This window comes from Macrobrachium rosenbergii, chromosome 4 (genome assembly GCF_040412425.1).
Source record: "Macrobrachium rosenbergii isolate ZJJX-2024 chromosome 4, ASM4041242v1, whole genome shotgun sequence".
Taxonomy (NCBI): domain Eukaryota; kingdom Metazoa; phylum Arthropoda; class Malacostraca; order Decapoda; family Palaemonidae; genus Macrobrachium; species Macrobrachium rosenbergii.
Genome location: NC_089744.1, coordinates 5,156,566 through 5,172,500, shown reverse-complemented (window position 1 = coordinate 5,172,500; position 15,935 = coordinate 5,156,566). Strand labels below are relative to the sequence as shown.

General features: G+C 34.7%; 1 protein-coding gene across 1 annotated transcript in view; it reads right to left on the bottom strand.

Moving 5' to 3' along the window:
• LOC136830172 (oxytocin receptor-like) overlaps positions 1-15,935 on the bottom strand; it is a 214,410-nt gene that overhangs the window by 152,887 nt on the left and 45,588 nt on the right. Inside the window, exon 3 of the mRNA XM_067089431.1 lies at positions 5,875-5,984. The gene's annotated coding sequence lies outside the window, so the exon portion shown is untranslated. The remainder of the gene's footprint in view (positions 1-5,874; positions 5,985-15,935) is intronic.

Below are 15,935 nucleotides of genomic sequence, written 5' to 3'. Positions count from 1 at the left end.
TTTGGCCCCCCCCCCCCCTTTTTTCCCCCCCCTTTTTTTTTTAAAAAAATTTAAAAAATTTTTTAAAAAATTTTATTTTTTAAATTTTTTAAATTTAAATTTAAAAAAATTTTTTTCAATGATATGGCTCTTAAAAAAAAAAATTTGGGGCCAAAAATTGGATGTTTGTGAAAGGGGGTGGAAACATAATTTTCCCCCCCCCGGGTTTTTTTAATTGAGGGCAAAAAAAAAAAGTAACAAAAAAGGCAAAAAAAAAAAACCAGCAGGTAAAGAAAACGGGGGGCGGAAAATCAATAGTTTTCACTCTAAAAGCTTTTTGGCAAACCCACTCCTGGAGTAAAAATGGTTAAACCCGGGTATAAAAGGTGAAGAAAAAAAAAGGGATTTTTTTTTCCCCTCGGGAAAAAGCCTTGAAAAAAAAATAAGTTTCCCCGGGTAAGGGTCTTTTCCCCCTTTTCGGGGGGTTTGAAAACCCATTTCAAAATCGGCTTTCCTGCAACTTGGATAAAATCCCCAAAAAGAGTTTTGATGCCGGGTTGACCCAAAACTTTTAACCCAAAACGCTTGAATTCTTTTGTAACCCCCCCGGCTTTCTTTGGGGCAATATCCGTTTAAATTTTTTCTCTCCTACCCCTTTGGTGTTCATATTCCTTTTAATTTTCCGGCCCAAGTCGCCCTTTTCCCCTTAAACGAAATTCAGTAAAAGGGGGGGCAAAAAAATATGCTTTTAAAAATTGTTAAAAGGGGTTAAGGGAAAAGGGTTGAAGGGAAATCTAAAAAAAAAAGGGGTTTCAGGGGGCCGAAGGCCCTTTTGGGAACCTCAAATCCCGCACCGCAGGGGCCGAAACTCCTTTTTTGGGGTTTTTTAAAAAAAAAATTTTGATCTGTGATTTTCCCCAAGTTTGCCCTTTACGTTTTAAAAATTGAAATTTGAAACTTAACTTGCATTGCAAATTTAAAAAAAAAGGAAGGTTTTTTGGGGAAGAAAGAGGGGGGTTTTTAGATAACCCCAAAAGTAGTCAAAATTTTTCACGTGGAAAATTTTTTTGGGTTTTTTTTTTTTTTAAAGTTTTTTTTCCCCAAAGTAGCAACCCCCTTTCTTGGGGGGCCCAGTTTTCTTGATAAAAACTTCTTGCCAAAATATAATTTATGTATTTTTAAAAAACCCTTTTCACCATTAAAGGTATAAACAGTAAAATGTGTGGCCATCTTTTTTAAAAGCAATAAGTTTAAGGATTTTTTTTTTATTACCGGGGGGGGGGAAAGGGGGTACAAAATTTTGTTTTTTTAAAAAAGGGGGGTTAAATAAAAGGGTTTCTTTTGTTAGTGTTTTTTTTCCCTTAAAAAAACTTTTTTTAATTTTGAAAAAAAATTCCATTTACATTTATTTTCCTTAAAATTTTTAGTTTTTAATTTTTTAATTACTCCCAATTTAGGCAATTTTTAAAAAATTTTTTTGGTTTGCTTTTTATATTAATGGGCTGGGGAAAAAAGAGGGTTTTAAAGGGGAAAAAAAAAAAAAAATTTTAGGGACAGGTCCGAGGCAAACAAAACGGGAAAAAAAAGGGGGGGGGGGAAAAAAAGGGAAAAAAGAAAATTTTTGTTTTTTTGGGGCCAATTCAACACGAAAGAAAAAATAAAGATCTTATAATAACAAAAAATTTTTTTTTTTAAAAAAAAATAAAAAAATTTAAAAAAAACCAATCGACTTAAAAATTAAAATTTTTGAAAAAATTTCTTACTTTCATTTTATTTCCCTAAGAAAAAATTTTTTTTAATTATTACTAAATTTTGCAAATTATGAAAATTTGTATTCTTATTTGAAATTAAAGTTTTTGACCTTTTTTATTTTGTTCTAAAACCCCGGGTTTAAAAACCCTTTTTTGGCATTATGTCCCCAAAACATAAAACCCCCTCAAAAAAAAAACCTTTATAATTATTTAAAATTTTTAAAAAATTTTAAAATTATTAATTTAAAAATTTTTAAAATTATTTTATTATTATTATTTTTTTTTTAAAAAAATTTTAAAAAATTTTAAAATTTATTTTAAATTTTTAAAATTTATTTCAATTTTTTAAATTATTAATTTATTTGTTGTTTTTTTTTGGGATCTGTTTTATTTTTTTTAAAAAATTTTAGGGAAAAAAAGATTTTTCCGACCTTAACCCCAAAAAAGGGGGGGGTCGCCATTTAAAGGGGTTTTTAATTAACAAAGAATTTTTGGGAATGAATTTGTTTTTAAAACAAGGGTTTCCCCAAACATTCGGACGGCAAAAAAAAACCGAGATTTAACCTGATTTTGCTTACCCAAATCCTAGGTTTTTTAAAATTAAGAAAAATAATAATTTTTAATTTTTGAAAAAAACCCTAAGGGTGGGGGGAAAAAAAAAAAAAATTAAAATACAAAAGTACAGCCGAGGGCCAAAAAACGGGCTTACGTGAATGTCGTGCCGGGAAAAAAGGGGCCCCATCGATTTTCATTTTCCCCCTTAAACAAAAGATAGCAAAAAAAAAAAAAGGGGTTTTTGGGGCCCACGCCCCTGGCCCCCGGGGCTTTACGCCCGGCCCGGTTTTTCCCGGATATATACTCACGTTTCTTTCAATATACTTATGCTAGTCGACGGACCGTTTCCCAGCTCACTGGCGACGTCTTCAGGGCTAAATTACAAATTGACATACAAGCTTTTTATTACTTCTCGTGGTCGCCTACGTAGCGTTGGAATTTTCGAACACTATGTAGACGACCACGACCATAAACCGACATTGGAAGAATTATTAGAAAGCACAGAGATCGTGCATAGATTGTAAATAGCAGAAGCTGTGAGTATAAATCAACAACGGCCTGCATTGAACATTCAGAGGAACACAGATTTCATCCTCCCCTCTTCAAGGAAACCACGAGACATCCGTGAGAATACGAAGGGAGACTCGAGCGACAGAACACCCCTGGACACGATTACCGACAGCTAAGCAAATCGAGACTATCGGCCAGAGACGGAAATCAAGGCCCTTGACCACGACCTTTGGGGCAAGCCATGGCATAGGGCACATCTTGTGGAGCGACAGGAATGCCCTTGCTGCCGTACAGACCGCCAGGGAGACAGTGAGACCCGCTGACCAATAGAAATTCAGCACCCTAATGACGTCATGTTTTAAACTTTAGGCGTAGTAATAAAAACCTTGTATGTGAGTTTGCAGTTTAGTCCTGAAGACGTCCCCGAGGAGCGAGGAAACGGTCCGTCGACTAGAAATATGTAAATGGAAAGAATCGTGAATAGTTTTTCCTTATTCCTGAGAAGCTTGCCTGAAGAGAAAATGAAGTATAGACTGATTCAATGTCTTGATAAGAAGATAGTATCTGCTAATAATGCCACTGACCTCAATGAGAATTGCATATGAGAGAAAATATGCCCAAACAGAATAAGTACGTTTCCCTAAACACACACATATATATATATATATATATATATATATATATATATATATATATATATATATATATATATATATATATATATATATATATATATATATATATATATATATATATATATATATATATATATATATATATATATATATATATAATGTGCGTAATCAATTCAACAAGATATAATATGAATACAAGAATTCCTATCGTATAAAGTTACGTGTCTGAAGCGAAGCTAAACCGCTAATATGTATAGAGTTGCTGCTGTTGCTGTGAGTATTCAAATGATTGCTAGTCATCTTTTCTGTCTATCACAAACAAAAAAATTTATAAATAACGAAATAACCGTAAAATCATTTAGAATGTGTTTTGTTATTAAATTCATTTGTCTTTTTCATGAAATGTTTAAACAAGAAATGAGTAAACATCAACTTCATTGCACTGGAGTACAATTTAGCACTTCGTTAAGTAAAACAAATTGAGCAAAATCGAAATATTTCGCTTTAATTTCCATTTAATAGAAGCGTGAGATTGTTTAGCTATTCATTATTTGTAATTCTATTAATCATTTATGGCTATTCACATTTTTTGGCATTAAATATATTATTACACAAACTATATATATATATATATATATATATATATATATATATATATATATATATATATATATATATATATATATTCTACATACATACACACACTACACACACTTCACACACACACACACACATATATATATATATATATATATATATATATATATATATATATATATATATATATATATATATATATATATATACAATATATATATATACAATATATATATATATATATATATATATATATATATATATATATATATATATATGTATATATATACAATATATATATATATATATATATATATATATATATATATATATATCGCATAATCATAACTGACAAACACTCCTTCGTTTTTTTAGTTGAGAATCGTTAAAATATCTATGTTGAATGAATAACGACAAAGAATTATCAACTTCGTGAAAATTTCCGGGAAAAATGTAGTCCTCTTTCAAAAAAAAATTTTTTTTTACTGGACTGATTAATTTTTTCACTGTAAATTAATTCATTTTTTGTTGTACATTGTCGAATGCATATGCAAATGTTATAATAAAAGATTTTTGGTAAAAAAAAATTATATAAATATAAAACGTAGCTTTATTCTGGAAAAAAAAATTTATTTTTTGAGGGGTGGTGATAGTGGTGGTTGGGGGGGAGGTGCTTTTTATACCCCACCATTGTCTTCAGCTTAAACATCTATAATCCCAGGTTGACTATATCAGGTCTCTGCTGTCCCACATTACCAGTTGGGTAGGAAATCAAATGTTAAAGATAATATTTGCTGAAATTTGATCAAACTCACATATGTTCTTATTGTCACCTGAATGGGCGACAGATGGTAAAAGAGTATAAGTCCTTGCTGTACTTCGACATATGATTTCCTTCATCATGGAACAATAGCTGCATAAAGCACATTTAACCTACTTGGTTACTGCACTTACACTACTTTCTTAATAGTTATTGATCTCTACCTAACAGAAAATATTTCCCTTGAACGCAAGATTTGCCCCTTACCTTGAAAATAACAATCACTGGAAAGAATGCCACCTTTTTACTCTTTGATTAGCCAACTATTATCAAAAAATGTTGCTCAGCTTTTGCACTTTGTGATATCCGTTTCTTATCTATCTTTTCTTGTTTTTATTTCACATCATTTGCTTGCGATGCCCCGCTGGAAAATTATAATTCCCTCTTTGAAAAGTTTCCGATAATTACAACTGCCTCATTGATAATTCCAAACCCATTAACAAATGCTATTAGTGAGCTAATCCTGGTGTTCAAACTTTGATGTCAATAGTCGTTCAATGTTTTCTGAATACCTTGGAAATAAAATAAAATATTATAAATTAAAGTTGGGTACATTTTTAATCGGCCTAATATTATCACTTGGTTTCTTTAATCTGGACTCGTTTCTGTTTTAGATTTGACGTTGAAAACTTTTAAATATTTTAGGGGACGATCTTGTATACATTTCTACCTATCTGTCTTATTGTGGCACTTCTAAACTCAAATAATAAATGTAATTTTTCAAAAAGCTTATGCAAAATACAGTGAAACAAAAACCAAATCTGCCACGGTAACTCTCTAATCGTTTTTAGCCAAGTCCAAGTGATTGGCCATTTGAAAATCCAAGATGGCAACCATCTTTTTTTTTAAGATGGCCTCTATTGTAACTTCTAAAAGAAATAAATCACATAACAATTTATGTAATTTTGTAAATCTAAACGATATTAGTGTCGATACATATATTTTCAAGCATGCTCAGACCATTTTTAACTGTTTCAAGTCTCGGACAAAGGTTTTATCAATGTAAAATAACAACAAAAGACCTTACCAAAAATGTTGCAAAGCGCTGTGCGGCAGAATCCATGTTGCAATCATTTGCATCTCCGGCTGCAGTGTTATTTTTGCAAGTACGCGGCTCGCCTCCTGACATTTCGCAATCTGGGGAGAAAAGACGTCCAATTAACTTTCGAAAGTTAATATGACGTCCATCTTGAAAAAAAAAAAACTGGTTGCCATCTTGGATTGCCAAATGGCCAGTTAGACAGGTTTGACAAGTAGCTCCTACTACCAAGTACAATGATGATTGTATCATCGTTGGTAAAATTGTAACACACACACATACATATATATATATATATATATATATATATATATATATATATATATATATATATATATATATACATTACTATTCCTTATGTGTTTTGGCATGAATATTGGTTTCAAGAATACGATAACATATTTAAAACATAATCAGAGTTAAGAAATGAGAAAAGGGGAGAGAGAAAGGGAATTAATCTAAGTTCATGATGTGTTGGTAAATAACAGTCTGAAAAAATGTTTAAACGCCCTAGATATCATATTTACTTTGCAATATTTTCCTTACAAGTACGAAAATCATATATTTCTTACAGGGTTCACTTTTTTACAAACTCAAGTTAATCAAGATTTTTATAGCTCAATTTTTTCTTTGAAAGAAACCAATTGTAGCTTTAAATGGGAAAGAAAATTCAACATTTTATTTTCTCAAAGGAAAACAAACAGCCTTTGGATACGATATATGGGGCAGTCAAATTGGATTTCGTTCAGTATGCTTCGAGATGTCAAGCGCACACCACATTAAGGCAGTGCTGCTCCTGATATTGGCCACGGGATCTGAAGGTAAGGAAATGACTATCGCAAACGTATTATTCCTCTTTTTAAAATGACTTCCACGTGGAATACCTAAATATAAAAGTGACGAGTGAATCTTATAAGCAATTCCTTAATTTGACTCACAGAGACGTACATAAAGAAACAGAGAGAGAGAGGTTCATTTCATATTTTGAGCATCAACAGACACCACACCGAAGCTAAATATGCTTAAAACATTTCCATTTTCTTAACACCACACCGAAGCTAAATATGCTTAAAACATTTCCATTTTCTACATTTTAACAAATTATAAAAACTTATAGTCAATTCTGATGCTCGTTAGTCTCATTTTATGATTTTTATAATATGAATGGCCTCATATACCCTTTCAGTTACATATCTCTATCACTTCGAGGCTAGTGGAAGATAAGCCTTCGTGCACACTTTATCTTTGACGTGAGTTAAAAATGCAGTACATATTTATTCCGCTGAGTCTTTGCTTTTTCAGCAAATGGAACAGAAACACAAAGCGTCCTCTCCCCAGCGACAAAGCCAAACGATTCATCAGCTCAACTCCTGGAGAAAACAGTCAGTCCAGCTTCAACCACGTGCGCCATAACAGCAATCAGGAGGCTCTCGTCTAATGTGATGTGTTTTCAAGAAGGGATGTGCAGCCTTTACAGCGTAGCTTCAGATGCTGCAGAAGAACCGGACGTCGAAGAGGGACACTTCTGCTGGAGGGTAGCAGGCAGGGAATCAGAGGCGACCTCTCTCCCCGATGAAGGTGCATCCTAGGCATTACTGAAGGCTGTTCGCGCGTCCCTTCGACCCCTAACTGCTCCCACCTTTGAGCCTTTAACTTTACCTTCATTCCCGCTTCCTATCTTCAGTCTCGCTGTCCAGCCTCTTTAACTATTACTTTGTATAAATGCGGGGTTTTCTCTAAGTTTCACCGGCCAATGAAGAATTAGAGGAATTTATTTCTGGTGACAGAAATTCATTTCTCGTAATAATGTGGTTCGGATTCCACAATAAGCTGTACAGTAGGTCCCGTTGCTAGGTAACCAGTTGGTTCTTAGCCACGTAAAATAAATCTAATCCTTCGGGCCAGCCCTATAGGAGAGCTGTTAATCAGCTCAGTGGCCTGGTTAAACTAAGGTATACTTAACTTTCTCACAGTTTCACGTTTAGATCCTTGTAGGCTACTTCATCTCATTTTTCTGGATCTCTTCGTCTCGCTGTCCAACAGCTCCAACCCCCTCTTTTCACTACCTTGAGCACTGAATGGCCGAAAGTGCCCCTTCAGTGCTTGGCTTAACGGGCTAAATTTCATAAAACATCAATATCCCCTTTGTAACTTCATGCTGTCTTTAGCTGATCGAGCAAAAGGCAAACGATTATATTTTGAATTTATGTCCGCATAAAAATGCAACGGTAGAGACAAACGGCACCAACATTTCCATTCCTGTGCGGGACAAAGGAAGGGAAATGCCAGCATTATCACTGCTCTTCGGAGTGTGAAAGTCACGTAATGATATGGGCTTGTAGTACGCTACTCCATACCTTTTATTGTCACTGCGCTAAGAACTGAGACTTAAACGTTGGTGAATGAAGTGTTGAATTCGCAGCAGTTAGGAAGGAAAAGGATAGGTCAAGACTTGAGAGGTGGTGGGTGGATGAACTGGAAGAGGTACTGGAGAGTATGGGCGTTGAATGCAAGAGAGAAGTAACGCAATAAAGTGTGTAATGGGGAAGGGTGCTGGTGTTGGATTTTGGTTGTTCTGTGAAGGTGTATGAAGTGGCTTTATTAGAAAAGTTTCCTGTGAAGGAATTTCATCCCCGATTCAAGTGTTAAAGTATGAATGTAACGTTAACAGTGGCCGCATTTTACAAGTGGAGCCTCCCATGTACCAGCTGAAACTAATATTCACTCATACATTATGTGAAAAAAAATGGAGCTAAAAAAAAAAAAAACGGATCAGTAACCCCCAGAAATATCCGACATTTTTGGAATGACATCAGCCAGCAACTCCACAGAGCCGATAACATCAATGGCTACTCCTACAGTTATAGTTTCCTTATGGCTTTAGCATTCTAAACCTGAGCTGTCATTTATTGAAACGTATCTCGTCTTTGTGCTTATGTTAATCGTTACAAAGACTTTAATTCAATATAGAACATTTTTTAAAAGATTTTTTAATGAACAAATGTTCTTTAAGTGCTAATTATTCATTATTTTTCTTCATCAGAGAGATGCCATTTTTTGTTTTTAATGACGTATAAAGAATATTCGTACCTAAAGATCCTGGAGCAATACTCGTCATGCGAATAAAACTTTTAACGAAATTAAAATTGTCAATTTTCGTTCAGTGACTTTTTATCAGATTAAATACTTTTCCAACAATTATTGAGAGCGGTGAACAACAATTAACAAAGCAAAAGCAGTGTTTTTTTTTTAAGAATTCGAATTGCCCAAAATGGCTACAGTGAAAGAAAGCAGCGTGTGGATAGGTAACAAATATACAACGTATGAAGGCCAGAAGTTTTTAATCTTCACACCAACAATTAGTCTGTACCTTTAATGGCCACTATGACGCAAAAGCAGTCACCCCTGAAGTTACGGTGTCATGAGGTATATCAAAGTAAAACATTCCCGTCGTGGGAGGGAGTTGTAAAAGCATTTATTGTTAGTTGTTTTTTAATTATTTATGTTGCAGGTTTGCAGAAGGAGGGTGGATGTCTCCCCTACCCTCCTGTTCCCTTACCTACCCCTCCCCCCCCCCACCAGGGACGGGCAAACCAGTTTGCGGGGAGGGCGGGGTGGCTGTGTCATGTCTCCACTGCAGGGGAGGACGAACAAGATCAGATCCTCTCGGATTTTATTATTACAGAAGATTGGTATCAATATTATTAGTCATGTCATGCAAGTAACTGTACAGTTTTCTTATAACTATATTGAGTTGAAATTACTGATGATGATATTATTATTATTATTATTATTATTATTATTATTATTATTATTATTATTATTAGCCATGTCATGCAAGTAACTGTGCAGTTTTCTCACTGTGAGGAAATCCATAAGACGCAGGTCTCCCCTACCCTCCCGATCCCCTACCTGCCCCCCCCACCAAAGACAAGCATGAATACCAAGTATGTAGTGAAGTGTTGCCAAACCTCATTTAAATCGACTTTATAACGAAATATGCCACCGTAACGTTACGAAATACCATACACCTTGCATGTTGGGATTAGTCAGCAGATACTACGCATGTGCAGATGGGGAAGACTGATCTACGGATTCGGTTACTACAGGAAACGGATCTCTATTAACAGACATTATCGAAAACGTATCTATACTTATAGAAATTATAGATATAGGTTTTCAATGTTGATTTTATCGAGGTAATTAACAATTATACTAATAATTATAAATTATGATTAAAATTTAAGTAAATTATGATTAAAAACTTATGTTATAGGGGATAAAATTTTGCCGGTTTATCATACGTCTGACAGCGCCTAGAAGAAAACCTGGAGCGCACAGGCGAAAAATACCATTAACCCATAAAGCACCTGAAGGAAAACCTGACGGAATTGGTAAAAACGAAAATTACATTCAGTTTGTCTGTGTTTGATGTCTGTCACGGGGGTAGGGCTTTGATTTTGAGTTATAAGCTTCCTAGGGTCACATAGGGGGCCCATGTGGCAAATTTTGTCTGGGTTTGCCAAGCGGTTCTGATTTCTTTAGCGCACAAATATACAGACATTCACTTTTACATATATAAATGTATAATATATATATATATATATATATATATATATATATATATGTGTGTGTGTGTGTGTGTGTGTGTGTGTACATATATTATATATATATATATATATATATATATATATATATATATATATATATATATATATATATATATATATATATATATATATATATATATAAAGACAAGATTTCAGTATGAGATCAGCAAATCCTATATCACTAACAAGCAAAATAATTAGAATTGAATTTCCTAGATGATGACTCGCCTTGCGATGATGGATATACTTTGGTACTCGGGATTGGCTGCGTCCATATTACTGAAGCGATGAGCTGGTATGAAGCTAAGGACTATTGCATCGGGACCGGTGGACAACTGATGGAGCCAAAGAATTTCACAGCACTTCAGGTATTTCTCGAAGGAATTGAAGAAGGTAAGATCTCTAAAGTCATATTAGCTCGCAATTGCATGTACATACACACACACGCACTATATATATATATATATATATATATATATATATATATATATATATATATATATATATATATATATATATATATATATATATATATGAAAATCGTAAAGACATACAAGCACATACACATACAAAGATACATATACAGTATGTATATATATATATATATATATATATATATATATATATATATATATATATATATATATATATTGTTAAAGAATTACCTGTAGGAGGGCCTCTAAATCTTGAGCAAGGAAGTCAATGTTAGATTTTTACCTGGGGTAGAATAGGGAACTTACTGCATGGGTTCAGTTCTGACTGCAGGTGTGGATTCAGGTGAACACCATACAAGAAAATTAAGCTGAAGGCTTTACTTCAACAGGGAAAGTTCAGATAAACACTTAGAGTTCACTTAAAATCACTTATATTTATATTAATAAATTAAATCAGAAGAATGGCGAATTCGCAAAACCAGACGGGGGAAAACAGATTGCTGTCGAATAACTAAAATTACAGTAATTTACTCAATAACATAAACAGGGGAAAAATCCACTTCGTGGGACACCGTTGGGTGAGGGGCAGTGGTTGTAACCACGGCAGAAGCTCAAGGGTGAACAGATGATTCCACACCTAGCAACTCCGTCTGCAAACGAGAATGCATCAGTTACTCACACAGATTTAAGCAGCGAATGGTGGAATCGAGGGGGTTGCACATAAGGTGCCGAGTAACTCTATTCTAGGCACTGGAATGAACATGAGCTGGAATAATTTACGAACTGTACGAAACAAATCAGGTCTCGTGAAAAGATCGAACTTTAGAAAGGAAAACAAATTAAGTAGAAGAATAATAGGGTTGTGACTGATTCAAAACCTCGCTTTGGGTACATTCCTTTCCGTAGGAGACAGGGGATCTCGTCTTCAGCGCCATCAAGGAGGGCATGAATTAAGAGCTTAACCACAAAGGAAGACTTAGGCTCAAAGCAGCCACGTGGGAAAATCAGGGCTCTGATGGAGCGGATGAGGCAAGGGAAAGTGTCTGGAGTCCAGGGCTGGGCGCTTCTCTAGTTATTCGCGATCTGAGAGCGCATTTGTCATTGTTCGTCCTTTTATCCCCTCGTAAGGATTACATCCTTCCTCATTCCAGGTGGTGTTATCGTTGCTCAATTGGAAGTCCACTTTCTATATCACTCGGCCATGTGCAAGCCATATGGGAACCATGTGTTCAACCTTATCTATTTTAATGGAATATGTGAATTGCGCTAACCTAGTGCATCATTGCACTCTTAAGAGGGATAGGTGACTTCTATTCGTGGCGATACGCACACACACACACACACGCACACACACACACACACACACACACACACACACATATATATATATATATATATATATATATATATATATATATATATATATATATACATACATACATACATACATACATACACCGTGACATTTTTTTATTCACAAACATTAAGCTACAAATGTCGTTTAACGCCAAATTCACTCAACCTCGGAATAACATACACCAAAGAGGAATTTATTAGCGATAAGCGGTCCGTCACCAGAGGGACTCGAACCATCGAATGGTTGAAGAACAACGACTTTTCTTTGAAACACGTAGCTATTTACGTGTTTTTGTCACACACACGCTCTTAATGTATCGTAAATAATCAGCAGTAACTGAAAATGTAACGGAAACCTTTTACAACTCTCTTCAAAAGGAAAGATAAATGATGATAATAATGATAATTAAAAGACAATGTCAAAATTTCAGGGCAAACCATAAGACCCATGAACTAAAGAGTAATGCGTGAAACGACATGCGCAAGCGGTAACAGAGTTTAAATATGAAAGCATAAATCAAAATATTTTAACACGCTATACTGGTCACTGACAATACCTGGGTAAACATCAATTCATTGGCTTTGGATTATTGCATTCATGATGATCAAAACGGATTACGTATGGGACGTTTGTACTCTAAAACAGAAATATGGTTATCCAACCATTCTGATTAACACAATAAGCTTTTTGTTTCAACCCAACTGTGACTTTAATTAATCGCATTGCGACATATCATTAATGATCACTAGTGGTATTAATAAATCTCTGGTGATCTGTTTAATTGTTCAAGGACCAAATTAGTTACTCACGTAAGAGGTAATTGGAATGGCCATATGCATAAATGTAATTATTTAAGAAAATTCACAACTAGACGCGTGAAAATGAATAAGAACTTAGAATAAATCACCTCGGTTAGGGACACTGCCTTCCTCACACAAATCAATTCAGTGACTCTAAAACCAGCACTATTGAAAATTTTTACTTACAGTAGGTAAAAGTAACTTCACACAGGCAAAATAACAGGCACACTCAGGTATATCAGCGAGGCATACTCACAACTACACAGCTGTCTCAACTGTTTTTGACACTCAATTCGATTCTAGGCCTCCAGGGACACTAGTGCAATGGAACAGTGGTAGATGATGGTTCACTTTTCTTAACTACAAGCAACAACGTTGACTCTCCGGATTATTTCTGGGACGATTAACAGCGCAAATGGCGCTCAGTTTATCTACCTGTAAGCGAAATAGTTGACAAAATATGGGAATCGTACCTAGCTTTAAGATGGGGCATGCAAGAAAAACTCTTCTGGCCCGATATTAATCCTTGATCTGCCTTTAGGGGTAATTTCGGCAAAACAACTAGAGAAGGTACTCTGCTCTGGAAACTTTTCCCCATCACAGGAAATGTTATTGTGGTCTTTTTATCAGGAAGTCTGATAGTGACAGTAGTGCCAAAGGAAAAGCAATGATCACGATCTTAACGATGCTTGAGAATGAAAATATAACGAAACAAAAGGCTATGACAAGGAAAAAAAGTGTGCGTTCACACTCACACATACACACACACTTACATACATATATATGAATATGTATATATATATATATATATATATATATATATATATATATATATATATATATATATATATATATATATATATATGTGTGTGTGTATGTGTGTGCAAAAAATAATTATCACTTTCAAACAAAGTGGAATATTCTTGGACATCAGCTCCTGAATTTCTCCTGAATTCACAGATTTTTTCCCTCGATAACAAAAATACTTTTTTAAAGGATTTTAGATATTCCAGAAATTCTCCTCTAGGTTTCATTAGCTTCCCAACTCTACTTCTTGCACTACAGTAATAATGACAGTATACTTTATCTCACCTTAGTGCCAAATATAAATAAAACGCAGTATAACGTGAACGAGAAGACGATCAGATAGATATGAAGACTAGACGGCATATTAACAATGATATGACAGTGGTAACAAAAACAATCATATGGATATAACTTCATTTCCTAGAGCGTAAGATTAAGAAAACTTAGGCGTATCACATTAAAGCAAAAGAAAGCAGACAATCTTAACACTTCTGAGAGAATTTTCCTTAGCTTTGTTGGATATGTTTTGTCCGTTAGGGAAATAGAAAATGGGCATTAAGTTACCGTCTACTTACAGTTCCCTAAGTTGCTCTCTGAGCACAAAGTTGCCTTCTTTTTTCAGAAGGTGGGCTCTGAAATGGTGCTCCAAAGCTTCCATTTTCTGCATGCAACTTGAAAGTGTGTGAGCCCATACCGATTCAACCTAAAAGTTACAATGACGAATTACCATCCTGGTTCTTTTGCCATTCTTACTAAGAGCATCAAAAATTTGGACGAAATAACTAGACTTTTTTCGAAAGGGTAATGTACCTTACAGCAATAGTTTATACTACTTTTGATAATTGGATCATAAACTGTTATATTTTATTTGGGTTAACAAGTTTATCCTGGTTATTTTTATTAGGTGAGGAAGATGAGCTAACACACATACTTCCCTGCTAACATCCAATGGATTAACAAATGAAGATTTTCCCAAATTAATCCTAAGTGAATTCCATAAACTTACATATGTTGGTCCAAAGTCGTTAACCATGACCACTACGGAAAATCCAGCTTTCTAAAGCTTAATGGTAAATTAAAGATTGAAAATATGGATTTCTAGTTATTTCGGCAGCCAAATGTAACTGTTCATTTTGGGAGATCTGAGGATTGGATTCATAAAAATATCAGTGTATGTGTCAAAACTTCCTACTTATGCAATATTGTTCGTCGGAGAAAATTGTATAAGCGTTTATATTTGTTTTCCGACCCTGACACTGATGTTTTATTTTGACAAATTAATTACAGGCTCTAAAATAACAGGCTCTACGATATTTACTGTTTGAGAAGGAAGGGAAAGGATGTATCCTCTGTTTTCTCGAGATTTTGTGAGTTTTGAGGATTCCGGCGGGAGCCTTGGTCACCAGTTAGGTCGATTGGATACTGAGTACGATAAAGGGCCAACTACAAGCCCCCGAAAGCAAAGGGGTCCTTGATGGATTCCTGATGACAAATTAAATGGATCCCTTGTCTTCACAGAATTTTAAAACGTAAGAATTGGGTCGTGTGTCTTTTTTTTTTCTAAAGTGAGGTTAAAACCAAACGTGCAACAGAAACCAGTCCCTGGGGATTCCCGCGGGAGCCATGGGTCATCTGTTCGACACAGTGGCCATCCTCTGGTGCATCCTAGTCATGCCAAGGAGGCAGCGTTCCACAAAGTGGGCCTCTTCTCGGGCTTCACAGTGTAGCCTGGGCCCTGATTTCGCCGAGGAAACGTATTCTGATTTTTTTTTTTTTTTTTAGAAGACTTCCGGACTATTATGCCCTCGAGCTATATTGCACTTTGCGTACTATAAATATTGAGAGTCCTCTCTTTAATTTCTCGAAGCTTCATATTTAGCACAATTGAAAAGGAAGCTAAGCATCTCAAGGTTTTTGAGCTAAGCACTACATTGTTTTTGTGGTGTTTCCTTGTCGAATTTGAACTTTTAAGTTACATATAGTGATAAAAAAAGTTCTATGAAAATAGCAGAACTTTAAAATAATAGTTTACAATCTCTCT